Raw genomic sequence first — 16,356 nt, forward strand, 5'->3', positions numbered from 1 at the left:
GGTCAGTTTGTGTTTCAATTATATTTAAACTATGAAGTCAAATAAAACGTATAAAACTAAAGCACATATGTGACATGCTCTAAATAGAACAACTCTTTTCCTCTATATTTAAACCCTAATTTAAAATCTCCAAGCGACGGTCACCGTGACGCAATAAATCTCGGCCCCCAGGGGCTGCCAACCTTCCGACCCCAACCGAGGAGGTTTCTTGTAACGAGAACGAGGCAGGACTGAACACTATCTCTGAAATGATTCTCTTCAGGCCATGTTGGCCTAAAGCCAGGCCACTTGAAAAAAAAAGGTACTTAAAACCTCTGCCAGCGACTAGTTAAATCATCCATGATCGCGATTCTTACAGTTTAATGCAAACCATTTGGAAAAGTTGTGCCACTGTGGGTAACTTTATTTTATTACTGTAGAGAATAAGGTTCTATTAGTTGCATAGCTTAGTGGTAGAAACGTTTTTGATGTCACTACAACTAGAAAAATATATTTGTTAAAAGGATCTATTTATAAAATTATACATAAAGGAAGGACAGTCTAAACAATGTTTCATGTAAAACCTTCAAAGCCTCCAGATTTAGCCTAACCACACAAAGAAGGACTACTACAAAATTAATTATAAATCGTTGAGTCATTGTTCGTCCACTCGCTGCTCTGAGGATCTTCAAACATTCAACTTTATAAACTTCTATATTTAGCAGTTTGCTGACATTTACCTTAATGTATGACTGAAGCACTCCTCTCCGTAGGCTTTGAGGCTTACAGCAATTTTGCACTTTCCACAAAAGTATCTTGAACTGAGATACAAAGAGCTAAAGAGTTCGTAATGGAAATACAATGAGCTCAGTTATAAATAGATGTTCTATTGTTTGTGTAGCCACCATCTACTTCAAGATTATTTTAACAGAAATATATTTTCGTAACTCTTTGTTCTAAAAGCTATAGTTCAATGGCCAATCATTTTAGACCATCTCGTTATATCTGAAGCGAAATCTGAATATTTTACATAACGTATCGAGGACTTTACGTGAAAGGGCAGAGGGGAGTAAGTTTTCTCGTTCAGAGCGAGAGTCCATTCATGAGGACAAACTTATAATGATCTGATATCGAGTCTCATACATTCCAATGAAAATATCGCCGTCCAACTTTTATATTTTTGGTTCCATTTCCACGAGATGAAGCCTCTCGGCAAAGGGTGCAAACTAAATTAATGATGTTCTCACATGCGAGTGCTACGGCGTAGCAGCCGCACTATTTTTAAGCCACTTCAAATAGAAGGTAGAATTACTACGTCTGTGCTACGCGGGGCTACGGCGTAGCAAATATTTTATCACTGCTTCGTTGTAGTAGATGCCTGCTAGATTGAACAAATGTGTATCGAAAAGTAAAAAAGAGCTAAAAATATAGCACAAAAGTTCCATTTTACCATTTGCTCGTGAAACCTTGAAAAGGAAATCTTCGCTGGAACGAGTGCATGAATAAAGCTCGGCTTCATAGAGGCTAATTTAGAGCGCTCGTTGAATATTTGAGGCTTATATCTGGAGAGTATAAAATTTTATTCGCCTCTGCCTTCAAGCCGTGATAATAATATGTTTATTTAACGACGCGACGCGGAGTGCTGGGAGATGCACGGATCATTTTGTGATCACTTTCAACTTTTATTTTTTCGTACACATTGTAATATCGATTTGTTCCTTCTATAATAAATTTAAAAGGGAATAAGTACTCATAAGCCTATTATTGTCATACATTGAATATACCATCAAAAATAACACGAGGCGCTTCACAATTTAATATTGAAAAGCCATTGTATATAATTGTAACAGCACGCCTACATCAATTCATTATTGTGACGTAACGATTAATCATCCGCACCGCTCACAATTATTGTTGTATAAATTAAAATATTATATCAACGTCAGTATCACACACATACAATCTAACAGACACATACAGACACACACACACACACCTATAGACCAAGGAGGAAGGAAAGATGAGCGGATATGTCAGGAGGATGGTAAATCAGGCGCCTTCTTGTAGGTTCGTAAAGAGGCGTTCGGGTTCCTTGTCGAATCAAAACCTATTTGTCAAAGATTGGTCTTGATTGATTGGTGATTTCATTTTGAAAATAATGGGCGGGTTCCAAAGGAAACGTTAAGGGTCGAGCTAGTAACGTTCCTCGCAGTTTGGCGCGCTACTATCTTAGGAGAAATTATTATGTGTTATGACATCTCCACCAGTCTTTTAATCTGCATGATACAGTCACACTCACACATTCACACTCGGTGCACAGTGTGCGACGCGAGGCTAATGAGGCGCGATAGAATTCAATATCGGCGTGTGTGGGGCGCTCGACTGGAAATAATTCACTTGATCGACTTGTCGCCTCACAGACATTCTCTTATCATTTTTTTGCAATTTTATTAAATCCTACGAGCACTGTACATTTTTATTGCATAGTGTTATTAAATGGAGATTTTTGGTTCGAGCACTTGTGAACGATATTGTACCGTCTAGTACCTCTGTGGAGGGTCTTATTAAATTGTTGGAGATTATGTTTTTAGAAGGAATTTCACATTGAAGAGGTCTTTCAAGTAGAGTGTATTTGTACTAGAAAGTATGTAGCTTGAGTAAATGTTGGTTGAAGAATATTGTGTGTAATATAATATAATATTTTTATACTTGTATAATAACGTAGTGGAGTATATGATAAAAGCTGTTTCTCTCAAGCAGTTTTTGGTGAAAATTCCATTGACGGTCCAAAAAGATCAATGTGATTTTGAATTCCAGATATAACGTAATATTATAATTCCCAAATCAGCACTATGGAAACTTCCACAATAAGGGTATATTCTCGTATTACTTGCAAAATGAATATTGAAACGTGGTCGCTGTCCTAGGAGAGCGTGTGACGTCGTCATCGTTCCGCGAGATTTATCGCCTCGCCTCGCGTCGCGTCGCTCGCCGCGTGGGACGCAGGTCTAAGGACCGTAGCGGTGGATTAGGAGCTCCAAGATTACATTGTTCTGTTCGCTTTGATTTACTTCTTTATGTCACCGCCTTCATATTGTTGCAGAGATACGCATCTTAAGCTTTGTGGTTATTAATGCCAGTTTCGTTTGTTTGTTTTATCTCTCTATTTCTGAGACTGCCCACTGTGTTCATTTCAACTTTATTTAAAAAAACTTAACAAAAAAAGTCAACCGCCTTAAAAAGATGTAGGTAACAGAAATCTTAAACTAAATTGCAGTAACATAGAATTCCATAAAAAATCTACTAAAATTAATTGATTCTAAATTGGTAGACCAATTCCTAGTACAAGAGCTAAAATAAATAAATATTTCATCCGCATTGATTGTCGTTTGTTTACTCGGAACTGAACAGAGAACGATAATTTCGGTATGTTTGTTTTTCAACAGCCAACGTTGGATGTTCTTTATTTAGCTGCAAATTGCGGCAGTCGGGCAAGCCGCACTGATAGAGTGCGGGGCAAACGAAATGCTATTAGTGCGATATAAACGGAATGCATGATGTATGCTTTGGTACCGTTCGGCATATAGCTGTTGACTTTGGTACGAATGTTGACACAGATAGTCAAATATTAATGAAGACTAGGCATGTTACTTGCTTATATGTATCTATGTGAATCGTGAATCTAAAGGACAATTTTTCAATCGCCAGATAATTTTTGTCTGAAGAATACACACTTTCACTCCTCTTTCATTCCTCAGATTTTAACTGATGTTTGAAAAATCTGCCTTTAGAATAATAAATCTTTAGAGCACACTGGGTTGACCATTAAAAAATTACCTTCCCTATTTCGAAATTAATTGCTAATGAATTCCCTATTTCACAATAGTGTTCCATATCCCCTAATAAGCTTAAAATAAGGTCTAATACAGCACAATCTCCAGTTACGAGAACAATTTTTACATCGATAATTAAGTAGGGTTTCTCGTGTTCGGGAGAGTAATCCCGCGGGATGAGCCGACATTCGAGCAATTTATAGCGTGATCAGACGCGGGCTTCTCGACTATTGTAATAACATCTTATTAGCGAAGGATTACATTCTTGTTAACATATTTTTATAACGAAAAATACTATGTCAAGATTTATGAGGATTTAATATTTAGAATTAAAAAAAAAATGTAAAATTTTCCGTATATTTTCTTTAGGGAGGCAGATTTTTATGACTTTAAAAAGTAAGCTGAGAAGACAAGGCCAGTAATTTTCGAAATTAAATTATCTGACTTAAAACTAAAGGTATTCTTTCGTTAGTAAACCGTCTGCGTAGAATAAATCAATCTAACTTCGAAATTGACTTTGTTTTAAGATTAAACCGGGTCATGAATATTCATCGCGTCATCTTTAAGAGTCTTTCAATCGAAAATATTTGGCTGTGTGTAGTCGCGACAAAGTCACTCAGGCGAAAAGTTTGTATGTATGGGTGTTTGTTTCTCTTTCACGCAATAATTACAGGATAGAATTTGATGAAATATGATGATAGTAATGTGGCTTATACTTATAAGAATAACTTATATGCTATCTTTTATCCGGGTTGCGAGAAGTTATTTCATCTGGTAGAAGCTTGCAAGCGATAAAAAAGTATTTCTCGACACTATAAAACAAATGGGTGTTAAAATATAATTCTGTCGCCGCTGTCACTGTAATATTGAAGTGGATCAAATATTTGTCCGTTTCACAAACAACTGCCAGGAACTTTATATTGGCATGTTACAGTTATTTATTTGTGTCAATTACATCATATTGCTTTTATTTATCTGAGTTATTTTTACAAAATAAATGTTATTTCAGAACATGATTTGGACTTTATTATCCTTTCTATTATTTATCTCTAGACCTTAGAATTTGGAATTATCTACGAATAATAGAAAGGTTTAGGCCCAATAATGTCTGCTATCCCCAGTATTCATAGATCCATTAGATTCCAAATATTCATTGAATTGTACGAATTCAGCGACAAAATAGTTGCTGAATATCACCGATATTGGAATTTATGTTAAAAATACAAGCGCAATATTGAACTAATTCTATTAGGTTTTGTTGAAAGCTGTCTGTATTGTACTGAGGTAACTCACAGATTAGACAGAGACCTGTTGTTCATAAAAGCTGGGTTTAGCTGTTGAATGTTTTTTGATACTTTTGCGGCTCTCGTTACGGTAAATCTATTTTTAGTTTATGTCTGCAAGTTGGGTTGAGAACAAAGTTGGTTTTATTAATGACTCTAGTTTTGTTGAAGTTTTAAAATTAGAATAGACCGTGAGTAGTGGATTATAAAATCTCAAGGAACTTTGAGTAGTATCTCAAAATAGCATCTACTTGTGCTAAATATAGGCAATTGTATTTAATTTGAATTTGTATTTAATACAGTAGAGTCAAATAAAACATTCATATTTTAGAATATTCAGCATTGAGTTAACAACACTTAGCCAATATAAATGAGCCATCAATTTCCTTACCAACAGAATGAATACGAAATAGATCACGTAAAATGTACATCCCATTAGACTTATTTATGTCAAAAGTCTAGAATATTTTTGTGTAACTTTAAAATATTACACAATTCTTTACAATACTCAGTTATATAAGTTTTCTATAATCAACTTTGCCTCAATCGAAATAAAAGGCAGATTTTTTGTCTGAAAGAGATAAAAGATGCACTGTGCAGTTTGACAGGCTCGTTCGTTTTATCCAACATTGTGGTTGTATGTTGACTTCTCATTAAATCAATATCATGACCTAATAAACACTCATTAACAGCGAAAAATAATTTAAATGAATGTTTTTGGCGCGTAATAATTAAAGTGGGTGCACTGTGCAGCCTACCGGAGGTAAACATAACGCAATTAATTTCATTAATTATTTGCTCCAGCTTTCCTGTTACTGATAATATTTTATTTGGGTGCGTGTGTGTGTTTATAAATATTTTCTTTTTATTACAGGTAAGCTTCGTGAAAAACCGACTTTGGGAAGAGCAAGATTTTAAGCTGTAATCTGTAAGTTTTTAGCATAAGTAAATTGTTTGTGGTATTATTAACACTAAACCAGATTTTAAATTAGGCAAAACTTATAACAATTTATTAAGTTTTTAGATACCACAAAACATAACAGATTAGACAGACTACACAATAACTATGTATTCTAATGTATGTTTTTACAACAAAGCGTATTATATTCCATAAGTGACAATGATCCATAATTAATGATAACGCCTTCTCACCAAAGTCATGGTGACTCAGCTTACTCAACGAGTGTTATGAAATCTCAGCTTGATACAATATGTGCCTCACACGAGAAGCGAACCCGGGACAATATAAACGCAGCTATTACGTGGTACTAGTGTCACTTATGGGCTATGGTTTGTAGGGTTGCCATGAGATGATAACAGCTTAGACGATACTTAAGTTTATATCAATTCCGTAATAAATAACATTATAATAATTTTTCGAATCGAACTAGTAGTCAATGAGGTTAGTACCTATATAAACCAAATAAATGAAGAAACTTAAGTATACATAGATAAGCCGCACTTTCGTCAAGTCGAGTTCATCGATATTCAAATGACTTTACCACCTAAGCTCATAAGAGTTTTTGCCCAAATATTTTTACAAAAATCTTTCTCACTTTGAAATGTAAAAATACCTAAATCGTAGCTTACTCAATTTATTTTCGAAAGAGGAAATGCTTATTGTTAATTAATTTTTCAATTTAAAACACTTAAGTTATTGTTCGTTCAAATACTCGTATTATTTCGGCAATATTTGAGCACCCTACTGTCGTTCGCAAGTAATATTGCGGCGTGCGGGGCGCGGGGTGCGGGGTAGTGACGCGGGGGTGAGGGGGAGGGGTCGCGCTATTGTCTATCGAGTGAGAGCCTTTGGGAAATTACCGTGAAATGCAATTTATGAGTAGTTATTAATATTGACGCCCAGTATTATGTGCTGGTAAATATTATCAGTTTTTCAGTTAATAAGTCGTGATCTGAAAATCTTTCATTTTCACAATATTGAGTCTAAAGTGTTTTGTTTTTTGGGTCTAGTTATTGTACCTCATAGTGTGTAATAGTAATATCGAACTTTTGTTGTTTGATACAAAATAAGTTTATGTAAATGTATAAAAAGCAGTACGAAAAATCGAGCATTGACGCCTACACAAACATACTCACATACCAAATATATCCAAAGTACATACATAAATACACTAAAGTTTTTCCTTCCACATTTCAAACAGTAAGGTCTGCTGAATGGCAGAGAGTAACAGAATATCGCACGCAACACTCCGTCTCTAATGACTTTCTGATGGCGCAACACCCGCCTCATTTGCGCGAACACCCGCGGACAGCGCTGGACTCACAACTTTCACACCTACGCTATTTTGTAGGGTTATATATTGACACAACGGACCTATCCGTTGGTCTGATTCTATTATACGGCTGAAATAGGGTACAGAAGTAAGTTGCAAGTACATTAATGACTGTGGACTATATCTATACCCAGTGAAAACAATTAGGGCCACGTAAGTTTGCAATGCTGATGTTAGCTATTTGACGCGTCACGCTTACGCAGATGTGTTTTCACAAAAAAAAACGATGATTTTGAAGTGAATATACTACCGAATTTCGGACAAGAAAAGCTTTTCGACAATATCTATACTATCAGTATGTACGAAGTCAAATACTAACTAACTTCAGCATTTTAAAGTTACGTGGCGTGACCTGTACCCACTGTGACGTCACCACGGTATTGCGTATTCAGAATGTTTTTGTTTGCTTTGTAATTGAGAAACTATTTGGTTAGTTATTTGATTAATTGCAATATAAATTAACACTCCATTTGGAGTAGTTTGTAAATACGGGCTTTCAATTCTATTCATTGTATAAACGAAATAATGTATGAGTGGAGTTTTGTTTGGTCCCGTACCTAATTTTAGAAGTCGGATTGATTAGATAAAAATGAGGTAGTTATAAAATTCATACTTTGTTAATAAACCACAATATTTAATCAATATGAACGACATTCCCTGACAAGAATACCAAGTCTGTCAACTCCTAAACCCATATTGAGTTTTAGTTTATTAGTGTGTCACTAAGATGACAGGCTTACGCCTCATATTCGTACGCGAAACTAATTAGAAGCCGGTTTACGTAATAAATACAACTTTAATTAATATCAAAGAGCTCACGTAATGCCGCTCAAGTAGTTTATTTAACCAGCTTTGGTTATTACTTCGATATTAATTTTGGCTTTATATACGTACATAGTTCGTGGTGGCCTAGTGGGTAAAGAACCAACCTCTCGAGTATGAAGGCGTGGGTTCGATTCCAGGTCAGGCAAGTACCAATGCAACTTTTCTAAGTTTGTATGTATAGGAGGTATGGGATTAAAAGAAATAATATACTAATTTGATATTGAAATATTTATTCTATACTTTAAATGGTACTTGGAAGCAATACGTCCGTCTAACAAGATCCCGTGACGCAGTGTGTGTAGAGTTAAATAAACAGTAGATTGTTCAGATAGAACAAAGAACAATGTTATCGAAAGTTAGGGGTATTAGTTTTTGCTTTATATAATCCAACACGCCCCCTCAAAAATTAATCCCTAACTTTTAGTCATTCGTTAGTTTACTATACAGTATCTAGTCTACAATTCAACATTACAAAGTGAATACTAACTTATAAATACGACGTAACATATTATACTTCCAAGTAAGGTCTGGGACAACTGTACAATAATGGTCCAACATTTGCTGCACAGGATCAGGGAAAACCCAGAAAAACCTGATCAGACCATTTCATAATGAAATTGTACTTAAATTAAAACTTATTCTATACCCAACCCTTTTCTCAGTCTTATAAAAGACACGACTGGTAAAGGTTTTGTCAACAAGTCTGCCAACTGGTTACCTGTGGAAATATAATTTAATTTTATTACATTTTTCTCAACTTGTTCTCTAGAGAAATGATATTTTATATCTATGTGTTTGGACCTTTTATGACTTGTTGGATTATTAGCTATGCTAATACATCCGTTATTATCTTCATATAAAATAATGGGCTTATTAATTTTTAAGTTTATGCTTTCTGCCAGAGACTTAAGCCATAATGCTTCTTTAACAGCTTCATATAAAGCCATATATTCGGATTCAGTAGACGAGACCGCTACTGATGTTTGTCTCTTTGTACACCATGTAATTGTATTTTGATCAAATAATTTAAACACATATCCAGTAGTGCTTTTCCTATCATTACAATCGTGGCCACCCCAATCTGAGTCGACATATCCACTTAGGATGTTATTGTAATTATTTCTTGTATATGTTAACTTCAAATCAATTGTGCCTTTGATATATCTTAAAACTCGCTTTAAGCATAACCACAATTCTTTATTGTTCTTATTTGTGTACCGACTTAAAATATTTACGCATGTACTTAAGTCCGGACGCGTACAAAGCATAATGTACATTAAACAACCGATCAGGTGACGGCATGGTGCGTCACACTTCTTATCAGCGTTAAGAGCTTCATAGTTTAATTTAAGCTCCATCGGTGTGTTTATAGGATTGCAATCACTCATATTAAATTTATTCAAAACGGTTTTAATGTAAGCACTTTGGTCTAAAGTAATTTTATCATGGTGTCTCTCTATTTTAATGCCCAAAAATAATTTGATATCGTGTAAGTCGGTCATTTCGAATTTAGTCATTAAATATGCTTTGAAATTATTCATTGTTTGCAAATCTGCACATGCTATAACCAAATCATCGACGTACAAGATTACGTAAATATTTTTAGAAATGTCTCCTTTACCTTTCATATATATACACCTATCTACTGGGGAGTTCTGAAAACCTATTTCTTTGAGACATTGTTCAAATGTTTCGTACCAACATCTAGCTGATTGTTTTAAGCCATAAAGAGCTTTGTTTAATTTGCATACGTAATTATCTTTACATTTTACACCTTCAGGAACTTTCATGTAGATTTCTTCCTTTAGTGTACCATTTAGAAATGCTGTTTTTACATCCATATGATGAATCAGTAAATTATATTGATTTGCGTAGCTAATTAAGAATCTAAAGCTTGCTATTCTAGCAACTGGTGCAAATGTTTCATTATAATCACTAAGATATTCTTGACTGAAACCTCTAGCGACAAGACGTGCCTTATATCTTGAAGGTTGACCTGAAACGTCATTTTTAATAGTGAATATCCATTTACAGTCTACAATATTTTTATTTGATGGTTTTGGTACTAATGTCCATGTATTATTTTTCTTAAGAGAATTGAGTTCTTCTCTGACTGCTTTTTCCCACTGATTCCTATCGTTCAGAGATTTAATTTCATTTAATGATTTTGGTATATTACTTGTGATGGATAACGCACTATAGACATCATAGTCATTTTCATTATATGATTTACGCGAACATGTTTTCAGTCTTTCACTTCTTCGTAAATTTAAAAATTCATCAGGTTTATCCTGATTTTTGTGTTTCAAACTACTCTCAGATTCATTTTCAGGTTCATTCGGTATTTCATGACTACCGATTTTTCGAATTTTACTTGTACTGCATTCATCAGATTGAGAGCTATCTGATTTAGGGCCAGAACTATGAGACTTATAAGACACTGATTTTGTTACGGAGTCATTATCAGTTTCGTCTTGGGAATATGTATTATTACTCCGTTCAGGTCGTAATGAAGGCCTAGATTCGATAAAATTAGTCTCATCAATTACAACGTCCCTTACAGTTTCATATTTTTCGAATTCTGTATTCCAAACTTTATAACCATTGGGTTCATAACCTACCAGTATTCCTTTCCACGACCTATTGTCAAATTTGTTTTTACTGGTTTTATTATGAACATATACAGTTGAACCGAAAACTCTGAGATTTTTAACGCTTGGTTTCCTATCATGCCACATCTCGTATGGTGTCTTTGATTGACTTAAAGCTTTCGTAGGCGTAATATTTATTAAATAAACTGCAGTTAAAACTGCATTTCCCCAAAAACGTTTTGATGCTTTAGTGCCATTTAACATAGCACGAGCTTTTTCTGTTATTGTGCGAACCATACGTTCTGCAACACCATTTAACTGTGGGGTCCTAGGAACTGTTAAATGATAGCTTATGCCTCTTTCTCTACAGTAGTTTTTCATTTCGGTGGATAAGTATTCACCACCGTTATCACTATAAAGATTTACTACTTTGAAATTGAATTTAGCCTCACTTTTAGCGACATAGTCTTTAAAAGCTGTAAACACTTCTGATTTGTAAGTTAACATATACACCACACAATAATGTGTGTATTCATCAACAAATAAAACAAAATAATTTCTGTTATCTATTGTTGGAGGTGTTATAGGACCACAAACATCTGAATGCACAATAAACAGAGGGCGTTTAATGTAACTTTTGTCTTTAACTTTATTAAAAGGCAGGCGAGTCTGCTTCCCATTTATGCATGCTTCACACAACTTATCATTTGGAGTTACGGTATTTATTTCATCTAAGTCATCAATCATATTATGACATTTTAACTGCAGGAATTTAGTTTTACTTATATGTCCTAGGCGTTGATGCTATAATTCATATTTATTTTCATTAACATAACATGCTTGGGAAGCGGATTCCCCTTTTATTACTGGTATTTTAAACTCTAGAACTATAAGATTATTCAATGTCTTACCTTTCATGATGATTTTACCTTCCTTTGTAATTTGTGTGCCTTTGTCATCAAATATTATGGTGAATCCTGCTTGCTGCATCTTTGATACCGATATTAAATTATATGGTACTTCGGCACAGAACAATACATTTGTAAGTATTCCTTGCACTCCTGTTTGACTGATAAGATTTATGTTTCCCCTTTTAGTTGCTGAAATAAATGTATTGTTTTTAGCTACTGAAATTTTTAAAGGAGGATTTAAACATTCAAACGATGTGAAGAGATCATCTCTATTTGTGATGTGATCAGACGCTCCTGAATCTAATAGGAATTTAATTGTCGAGTGGTCTTTTTCATAATGGTATGCGCTTGTCATGAACGCAAATCCTGAAAAAGAAGAATTCGAGGTCGTTCCCTCTTGCAGGGCAATAGTTTGGACTTGTCTTGTCCTTTCTGGGGCATTGTTTTGTATATTTGTCTGTCTTTTGAAATAGAAACAATCCTGTTTCTTGTGTCCTTTGCGTCCACAGTAATGACATTTCACAAATTTTTGTTTGTTTGTTTTCTTGAATGTTGTATTCTTCAAATAGTTTTGTTTTGTGCGATTGTATCTGTTTTTATTATATTTTTCTTCAACATGGAGTATCTTTAAACTGGTATCACGACTCTCGTTTTTTAATTTTACTTCGTGATCTAATAGTCTAGTTTTTACAAAACCGAGAGTGATATTTTCTTCAGATAGTGTCTCAATTGCAGTGATAACGCCATCATATTTATTCGGGAGAGTAAGTAATAAATGAGCTACTTTGTCCGTTTCCTCTAATTTAGCTCCAGCAGCTGATAATTCTGTCAGCAGATCGTCAAATGTTGAGAAGTGTTTGATCAAGGGTATATCGGCTTTTAATTTTAATCCCAATAATTGTTTTCTCAGCGCTAATTGAGTTGCTACACTTTTCCTTTCATAGATCGCGTCAAAATGTTTAAAAACTGCTTGAGCAGTCCCATTTTCATTAATATAATTAAGATATGAGTCCGCCAAATATTCGACTATAATACTTTTGGCTGCCTTATTATTCTTTTCCCACTCAGCGGATCGCGTTCCAGGAATTTCTTCGTCAATAACACTGAGCAAGTTTAACTCTGAAAGCAGTGTACGAATTCTAAATTTCCATACACTGTACTTTTCTCCATTAAAAGGCTTAATGTTTCTTTTCACTTTTTCCATTGTCACAACTTTATTTTTATTTACAACTATGCACTTTACTGTCACTACGCACTACTGAATGTTCTCACTACTAAATGTCCTTTTTCGCACTGGGCCCATAACCTATAGGAGGTATGGGATTAAAAGAAATAATATACTAATTATAATTTGATTCTAACTGGAAGTTAATCCAAATATTGCCATACAATTCATTTATAAGAATGGAAAAGTTCGTTCCAACTGGGTACACCCCCCTCCGATTCTAAGAGGATAGAGCAGGTTGTAAATCAGCCAATAAGACAGAACATTGAACTAGCATTAATTTAGTGCACATTTTTTTTCCAACCGATTTAAATGCAAATGCCAATATACATATACATATTTCTGTGAGTAAAAGATACACTGTGCTATATACACAGTTGTGATAGCTCACGTGCACATAGATCCAATTTTCACTTGCTGGAATATGATTTAGTAGGATCGATTAACTTAAATAATTTCAAAACTTAGCTTCGCAACTGCATCCACACTAGGGCTACTAGTACGTAGGTACATCAGCCGACGTACGCGCACGACGATTTTGATGAAACTTTGAACCCAAGCGACGCAGAAAAATGATGTCGAAACTGTGTAGGCTCGTACATGAAGTCTGTTAGTGTCCTGGAATTTAAAACATAACCAGCCAAGTATCTATTTACAGAAGACAGAGGCTATATCAATAGCCACACAATATATTGTTTTCCTGCGTGTGGAGGAATTACAAAGATAAATATTTAAATCACACGTAAATACAACTTAGAGGGAGCTGTCGCTTCGTCAGTTAAACCAAAAGTAATTATATACGTCGTTATATAGTTATATAGAAGCGGGGTGTACAGCCATGACGTTTATTTTCTTTAAGGTAGGTACGCTCAGTATTCTTACACTAATTCGATCCTTATGCTTATGCAAATACGCAGTGTCATAACGCTTATTGAAACAGTTTTACGCTTATAGTGAAATTTCAGAACAACATTATTTTAATATTTAAGAACCAACATCCTGCCTCTAGCCATCTGCCATTTTTTTTTGTCCTAGTATTTCACATATTCATTTCTTTCATAATTACAATCACATACATAAATACATAGGCTGCACATTTTTGTTAGGGACTCGAACCCATAACTGTATTTCCAACTGTATCCATCCATAAGTATATACAATTCACGCCCTTGGTAATATATGGGAATCGAACCGGTCGAACCCATTACCGTAAATCATAACCGTAGTTATATTTCTCTTAATTTTTGCATTATCTTTCACCTCTAGCCAGAGTCTAGGTCTTCGTTAGGGAATCGAACCCATAAATAAAATTCGTCGTAATTATGACTCGTTTTATACAACACTTCTGTTAGGGAGTCGAACCCGTAACCGTAATCATCGCCATATGAACTCACAAAGAACAATGTTATCGAAAGTTAGGGGTATTAGTTTTTGCTTTATATAATCCAACACGCCCCCTCAAAAATTAATCCCTAACTTTTAGTCATTCGTTAGTTTACTATACAGTATCTAGTCTACAATTCAACATTACAAAGTGAATACTAACTTATAAATACGACGTAACATATTATACTTCCAAGTAAGGTCTGGGACAACTGTACAATAATGGTCCAACATTTGCTGCACAGGATCAGGGAAAACCCAGAAAAACCTGATCAGACCATTTCATAATGAAATTGTACTTAAATTAAAACTTATTCTATACCCAATCCTTTTCTCAGTCTTATAAAAGACACGACTGGTAAAGGTTTTGTCAACAAGTCTGCCAACTGGTTACCTGTGGAAATATAATTTAATTTTATTACATTTTTCTCAACTTGTTCTCTAGAGAAATGATATTTTATATCTATGTGTTTGGACCTTTTATGACTTGTTGGATTATTAGCTATGCTAATACATCCGTTATTATCTTCATATAAAATAATGGGCTTATTAATTTTTAAGTTTATGCTTTCTGCCAGAGACTTAAGCCATAATGCTTCTTTAACAGCTTCATATAAAGCCATATATTCGGATTCAGTAGACGAGACCGCTACTGATGTTTGTCTCTTTGTACACCATGTAATTGTATTTTGATCAAATAATTTAAACACATATCCAGTAGTGCTTTTCCTATCATTACAATCGTGGCCACCCCAATCTGAGTCGACATATCCACTTAGGATGTTATTGTAATTATTTCTTGTATATGTTAACTTCAAATCAATTGTGCCTTTGATATATCTTAAAACTCGCTTTAAGCATAACCACAATTCTTTATTGTTCTTATTTGTGTACCGACTTAAAATATTTACGCATGTACTTAAGTCCGGACGCGTACAAAGCATAATGTACATTAAACAACCGATCAGGTGACGGCATGGTGCGTCACACTTCTTATCAGCGTTAAGAGCTTCATAGTTTAATTTAAGCTCCATCGGTGTGTTTATAGGATTGCAATCACTCATATTAAATTTATTCAAAACGGTTTTAATGTAAGCACTTTGGTCTAAAGTAATTTTATCATGGTGTCTCTCTATTTTAATGCCCAAAAATAATTTGATATCGTGTAAGTCGGTCATTTCGAATTTAGTCATTAAATATGCTTTGAAATTATTCATTGTTTGCAAATCTGCACATGCTATAACCAAATCATCGACGTACAAGATTACGTAAATATTTTTAGAAATGTCTCCTTTACCTTTCATATATATACACCTATCTACTGGGGAGTTCTGAAAACCTATTTCTTTGAGACATTGTTCAAATGTTTCGTACCAACATCTAGCTGATTGTTTTAAGCCATAAAGAGCTTTGTTTAATTTGCATACGTAATTATCTTTACATTTTACACCTTCAGGAACTTTCATGTAGATTTCTTCCTTTAGTGTACCATTTAGAAATGCTGTTTTTACATCCATATGATGAATCAGTAAATTATATTGATTTGCGTAGCTAATTAAGAATCTAAAGCTTGCTATTCTAGCAACTGGTGCAAATGTTTCATTATAATCACTAAGATATTCTTGACTGAAACCTCTAGCGACAAGACGTGCCTTATATCTTGAAGGTTGACCTGAAACGTCATTTTTAATAGTGAATATCCATTTACAGTCTACAATATTTTTATTTGATGGTTTTGGTACTAATGTCCATGTATTATTTTTCTTAAGAGAATTGAGTTCTTCTCTGACTGCTTTTTCCCACTGATTCCTATCGTTCAGAGATTTAATTTCATTTAATGATTTTGGTATATTACTTGTGATGGATAACGCACTATAGACATCATAGTCATTTTCATTATATGATTTACGCGAACATGTTTTCAGTCTTTCACTTCTTCGTAAATTTAAAAATTCATCAGGTTTATCCTGATTTTTGTGTTTCAAACTACTCTCAGATTCATTTTCAGGTTCATTCGGTATTTCATGACTAC

The 16,356-nt window shown here is 34.3% G+C and overlaps 1 protein-coding gene across 1 annotated transcript in view; it reads left to right on the plus strand.

Moving 5' to 3' along the window:
* The window catches only part of LOC124641949 (complexin), a 302,550-nt gene that overhangs the window by 89,882 nt on the left and 196,312 nt on the right, over positions 1 to 16,356 (plus strand). The window lies entirely within an intron of this gene.

Source organism: Helicoverpa zea, chromosome 23 (assembly GCF_022581195.2).
Source record: "Helicoverpa zea isolate HzStark_Cry1AcR chromosome 23, ilHelZeax1.1, whole genome shotgun sequence".
Classification (NCBI taxonomy): domain Eukaryota; kingdom Metazoa; phylum Arthropoda; class Insecta; order Lepidoptera; family Noctuidae; genus Helicoverpa; species Helicoverpa zea.